At 46.1% G+C, this 6000-nt stretch overlaps 1 pseudogene; it reads right to left on the bottom strand.

Annotated features, from left to right (window-relative positions):
- Positions 1–563: 563 nt before the first annotated feature.
- Positions 564–6000, bottom strand: part of LOC146181500 (uncharacterized) — a 29682-nt pseudogene continuing 24245 nt past the window's right edge.

Below are 6000 nucleotides of genomic sequence, written 5' to 3'. Positions count from 1 at the left end.
TCAAGGACGTTCGCTGGTGAGCCACTGCGTCTTCAATGGTTGCGTCTGACCGACATCCTGTCGGCTGCGCCATGTTAGCAGACACTCGGAGAAATTGAGAGTCAATTTATTGAGGTCGCGTTAGGAATTTGGGCAAAATGTTAGTCCACAAGAAGAAAGCGCCTGTGCAAACTTCGCTATTGCGATGCGTGTTCTGTTCTGTCGCTTGGTACAGCTTCGATTGCCCCTCTCGGGCGTTCACATTTCACCACCCTCACATTCGTTTCTCCCACGGTCGAATTCCTGGTACCGACACATACACCAGTCACACGCACACACAGCTGTACATGTCAGAGATGGCTTGCTCTCTTTCCTCACGTGATGTTGCTCTGCGGTTTCGTGTGCTGCGGCAACATCCATGGGAAAAGTTTGTTCTAGCCTTGGCTGGGCATGGTGTTGGATAGTGCCGTCAGCATTGGATGGTCAAAGTAGACAGTGCCTATATGGGCGCTTTAGTCGGCGTAGCGCTGACACCCCATAAACCAACCAAGGATAAATGAAAAAAATCTGCAAAGAAAACAGCATTATTCCAGTTCTTCAATGCCACTCAATTCAGAGCTGGACTCTTCAGACGAGCTGCTTGAACTGCCAATGGCAAAAACTATTGGGTCAATTTCGTCATTGAAAATACCCCTTTCCCAGGCTTCATCCTCAATGCACTCAGTATGTGCACAAAATTTTGCCAGTCTTCCTTTGACACATGATCCAAAGCCTGAGGCAGAAGCTCCTTAACTTCAGCCAAGGTGAAAGCTTTGTTTTTCTTTGCTACAAATTCTTTCACCATGCTCCACACCTGCTCAATGGGATTAAACTCTCAATTGTACGGAGGCAGACACAACACTTCGGGGCCATGCTTTGCGGCAAGTGTGTCGATCGCATACACAGTGTGTCTGCTCGCCGTTCTGTTGCACAAATCAAGCAACTCAGCTCGCACCGTATCTGTTGACCAGGATATGCCCTTCCTTGTGAGCCATGCCTGGGTTTCAATCTTCCAGCTTGATGTCGTTTGTGACCTTTCGAGCACAACACTATGTTATGGTAGGGGGTATTATCCATAACAATAATGCTGCTGTTAGGGATGTTTGGCAGCAGTTTGCTCGAAAACCACTCCTCGAAGTACTTGCTGTCCATCTCTGAGCGGTAATCAGCTGAAATTTCTTCTTGGCTTTGAAGAAGTCAGCAGCACCGCTCACAAAGCCTGTGAGGCTACTTACTGCCTGCATGAACGGAGATCTGTGCAGGTGGTGGAAAGGATAAATGTTCCGAAAATGTGTTTTTCACGAAACCGATTTTTGACCATTTTGGACCGTTCTAAGACTTGCGTCTCCCCTTGCAGGAGTAAAGTAATTAGCATACAGAGACTGAAGAAAAAAAAAAAAATTAGGCAGCATGCTTCAGCATTTGAAACTTCCATGCACATTCATACAGATAATATGACGGTTCCTTAGTTTCATGTTAATGCACCAGTGCCATGTGGTAAAAAATGTATGAAGTCCTTTTTAATTTTCGTTTGGTAAGCCGTAACAACTCTTTGATAGCTAAAGCGTGTTCCCCAATGTTATGCCCTTGACTCTGGACATGTATTTCAGAGCAAATGAGCAATGCCTAACACCCAACACAGTGAGTCAACATGGAAAAGGGAAATATTTGAAGGAGGGGCAGAGCCGTAAACATGCAACTTTCAAAGTGTAATTCATGAAAACAAGTTGCCACAGGAAACAGTCGACTTCAAACAGTGGTGAATGAGAAGTTAATCGGATTTCTGACCACCAGCGTGCGTGACAGTATTTACTTGATAGCCACAAGAACACGCTTCAGAAATGTTTAGCATGGCAAAGAGCACTTGGGGTAGCGCGCATGGTAGTAAACTTTTTTTCTCCCAGGAACTGTGGCCTTTGAAGAAATGATCAGTTAAAAACATTAAGTGCTATCAAGTGCACCCAATTATGCGATGAGGCAAGAAGGTTGTGAATGGCTGCAGATGTTGCATATACGCACGGAAACAAAAATGACAATTACTCCTGAGAGCTCATAATTGAGTAAAAATGCCGCAAAGCTATCTCCACTAGCAACAACATCAGTGCAGACATATGAGAAGATTAGGCAGAGCACGTGAGCTGTGTTGAGCAAAATTTAACTCTTATACTTCACTGACAGTGCACTAATGATGCATCGTTTGAGTGCAGGCATATAATTGTACAAATGACAAAAGCAACATGTCCTGAAACAGTTTACCTGCTTTAATATGTCATCGTTCTGCAGCACGCGAAATCACTCTGGACTGCCAGCATAATGCTATTATGATGCAAGATGCAAAAATAGTTAGTTGCATATTCTGCCCAGACAGAACAAGGCAAAACACTTACGATGACATTTTCCGCCCAAAGACTTGGTTTCAAGCATATCCTTCAGAGCTGCTATGTCAAGGCAGAAATATTGTGCAGGCCAGGGGCACGACAAAACAAGCACAGGAACTTGTATCGGTGCGCACACAACAGCATCGAGTCAGAATGAAGCAAGAGTCAACCGACCATTCACACAGGCGGCTTCATTCTCAGTGCACTGATTCTCAGTTGCATTCGGAAGCTGTTGGAGGTGGATGTGAAGGTGCCGCTCAAGTATCCACTTCAATAAAAGGCCACAGGGAATCAGTACGGTTTGCCGAGCTAGCCATGGAGTCGCAGTTTGAGAACGTTAGGCCTTCCTCACCGCAGCGTCCGCCTTGCGCGGTGGAAAACGATCCTTAGCATCCATCGCACAGGCATCTTTTTACTCCCACTGGAGAAAAAGGCAAAGGTACTTCTCACAACCATTTCAACAGATGCCGCAGTGAAACTGTTCAGCCTGCCGGGCTTTATTCAGCGGCGCAATTCGAGAAGGTGAGGGTCACATGACCTTGCAAGCTCCCTCTTAGTAGACGATGCCAACCATCACTCACTACAACTCAGTTCTTTTGCAGTGACGCCACACACACGTTTATCTTTTGGTGTATGTGTAATATTAAAGATGAATAACAGAGGCGCAAATCAATCGGTGCTTTTCGCGAACAGAGCGTGGCATGCCTGAAAGTGAAGCGTTTTACAGACCTCAGTCTCGCAGGGTTTTCTTGTCATTGTTACTCATGAGGTTCTTCCAAGGGCCCACCTCACTTCGCTCGAAAGCAGACGAAAGCGTTTGCAAAAGTATTTACAGCAAGCGTTAGCTGCTCCAGCACAAAGCAGTCGCTTGTGGTGCTTTCAGACTTGCACGCTGAAATGATCGTGAGAAAGGTGAACTTCTGGGCTACATGAACAAACAATCCGGGCTCACGGCTCTGGATGCTGCCGTGTGTAGAGAAATAAGATAAGAAAGCAAAGACTCAAGATTCAAACTTCTTACAGCTGCTTAGAGAGATTGTCATTGTTTAGTGCACAATTCCGTATGTAGGAACAAGAAAACTACTCAGAATGTGCTTGGAGTCTAACTCAAAATGGCCGCTGGCCCAGGAGCTTTACTATCGAGCGCTGAAAAATTGAGCGCCGGACAGTGGTCATCAGGTAGTCCTGGACTGTCCGAGACTGATATTCGAAAGTACCCAGAAGCACACTTCCCTCTGGCGTATGCTTGCGGTACATTGTATTACTTTGGCCTTGCTCCATATAGTTGTCATGCGTTGTTTTCTTATACACTGTCAGAATCAGGGATTCAGAGCTTTATTAAAACCCTGTCAGAGCTCCAGGGAAAGTCACACGGAGTGGCTTTGGTGTTCACGAGGCTCCGTGCTCTGTTTTAACTAGAGTCTGTTCCCATGGCACAGAGTTAAAAAGCGGATGGCAACAAAATAATAATTGAAGAAATATGAACAAGCAGTGTTTTGCCAGTCTTAAAGAAAATACGAAATGCAAAAAATACAAGCATGTCATACCTACCGGTACAGCGTTTCCTTTAAGGAAGGATGCTTTATGGCAAGGCACCCATAGTTGACATGCTAGACTGCACCAACAGATTGATGATGCTGTATACCTCATATTCAGGCAGCACTCCCTCTATGACAGATGAAATCTGGTGCAAAAGCAGTTCGATGATACAAGTGGAGCAACTGAACTGCGAGCGTTATAGACCAAGAAGCCACTCCTAATTGCAGTAAAAAAAAAGGTCTTGTAGCTACTCGCATGGCTGGCACTGGCTACACGCAGAAGAGAAAGGCAGTGCTGACACAAGCGAAACAGAATGCTCTGGACTTTTGTGTCGGCCTGACACCGCTGCCACAGCTCCTCCAGCTACTCTGTAATAAATGTGGTAGCAAATGCGATGCAGTACCTCTTCGAAGACCCCAAGACATGCTCCACCAAATGGACTGGATTCAGCCATCTGTAGGGTTGCTGAGGTTTTTCCCACAGCAACATGAACCAGCCCACAAGTAATGCGAAGCCTTCTTGCAGAGTCCTTCCAGCAGTGTTGTGCAGGGGCAGATGCAGAGCCACCCACTTCCATGTTCCAGATTGCAAAAGTTCTTGGTCACATGAATGTGATGGGACTTGGAAAAGCTGACCTGCCTGCCCGTGGTGCAACCACTCCGGGTGCCCATCACTTCCTGGCCAGAGAACAACCGTTCAGTCAACCCGAAGGAGATGGCTCGTGACAATGCTGGACTATGAGGAAGGAGTAATAACGGCATTACATGGGCTCACCATTTTCTTGGCCTGTGGTGTGCTTTCTTGTCTGCATCCCCTTTGCTGATTGAAACGATAGCCTTATGTATGACCAGTGTTGCCACCTCTGGTGGCCAGCATTCCGCCAAAAGGACCCAAAAATCCGCTAAAAACCCGCTAAATATTTTCGAAAAACCACCAAAATAACTGCTAATATGTACTGCGGTGCTGGATGTAAAAATACTTGCACTGGACCTCCTGCATGGCTTACAAATGGAAGGAAATGTAATGATTCGGTGCCACAGCCTTCAGCAGAACACGCTAAGCAAAAGCGAAACCAGAATACGCAGCGCCGTCGGAAGTAGCGTCTGCTTGTGCGTGCATTACAAGCAGCCCCGAGCCGAAGAGCTGGCAAATTATATCGCATATATGTGGCTAATAAAGAAAAAAGGTTTTTTTCGAGCGTATATTTGGACTAATTGTAGCGCATATAGTTCCCGGCCAGCGTCCAATGCAGCTCACTACACAGTACTGTTCATGCCTTTCAGCGAGCGTTCTTTCCTCAATTTTTTTCTCATATGCAAGAGAAACTAAATAGGCCGGCAATTGTACCGTTTTTAAGCGTAGTGCGCAGTAAATTGCTAGAAGGGAGATGTGCATTTTTTCACCGGTTTATTATGAACATCTTGAAATATAAATGAGGATTACACCAGACGGGTACGTATATCATATCACACTGCTCGTAATTACAAACAGAACATGAGGGTGTGTCCAGAGAACATTAGCCAAAAGCAACGCTATGCAAGCCTTGAAGCAGAGTCAAAACCAGTCAAAACACAAACGAATCGGTATCATCTTCGGAATCCTCGTCATCCACCTGGAGAACTGGCTGACACACAGCACTTCCTGATGTAGACGGCTCGCTCAGTCCGCTGTAAGTGGTATCAGTCCCAATGAGTCGGGTAACCCTTTCTGGCAGCTGATAATCAAAACATCCTTTGTTCTTCCTCTTCAGCCCCGCTCTGATCACCATAATGGCGTTCACAGTAGCTGGCGCGAGCCTGTTTCGTAGTTTTGTTTTCAGCAAGCTCAATTGGCTGAATGATCTTTCCACTTCCGCGTTGGAGTAGGGTAGCACCAGCATTGATATAGCGAAGTCCGCTAATTGACTGAACGGGTTTTCGCCAGAAGAGTCTCTATAATTTTTTACTTCACACCAGAAGTTCTCAGTCGATGATGTATTCGTCCAAGGGACAGTTGTGATGCTCTTCCATTGGCTTTCGGCCGCATCTATCTTGGCTGGCGGTACACCTACTGCTTCCATGAGACT

This window comes from Amblyomma maculatum, chromosome 8 (genome assembly GCF_055883805.1).
Source record: "Amblyomma maculatum isolate TAMU_Amacu chromosome 8, ASM5588380v1, whole genome shotgun sequence".
Lineage (NCBI taxonomy): Eukaryota > Metazoa > Arthropoda > Arachnida > Ixodida > Ixodidae > Amblyomma > Amblyomma maculatum.
Note: the sequence above shows the minus strand (reverse complement) of the source record. Positions and strands in the feature narration are given on the sequence as shown.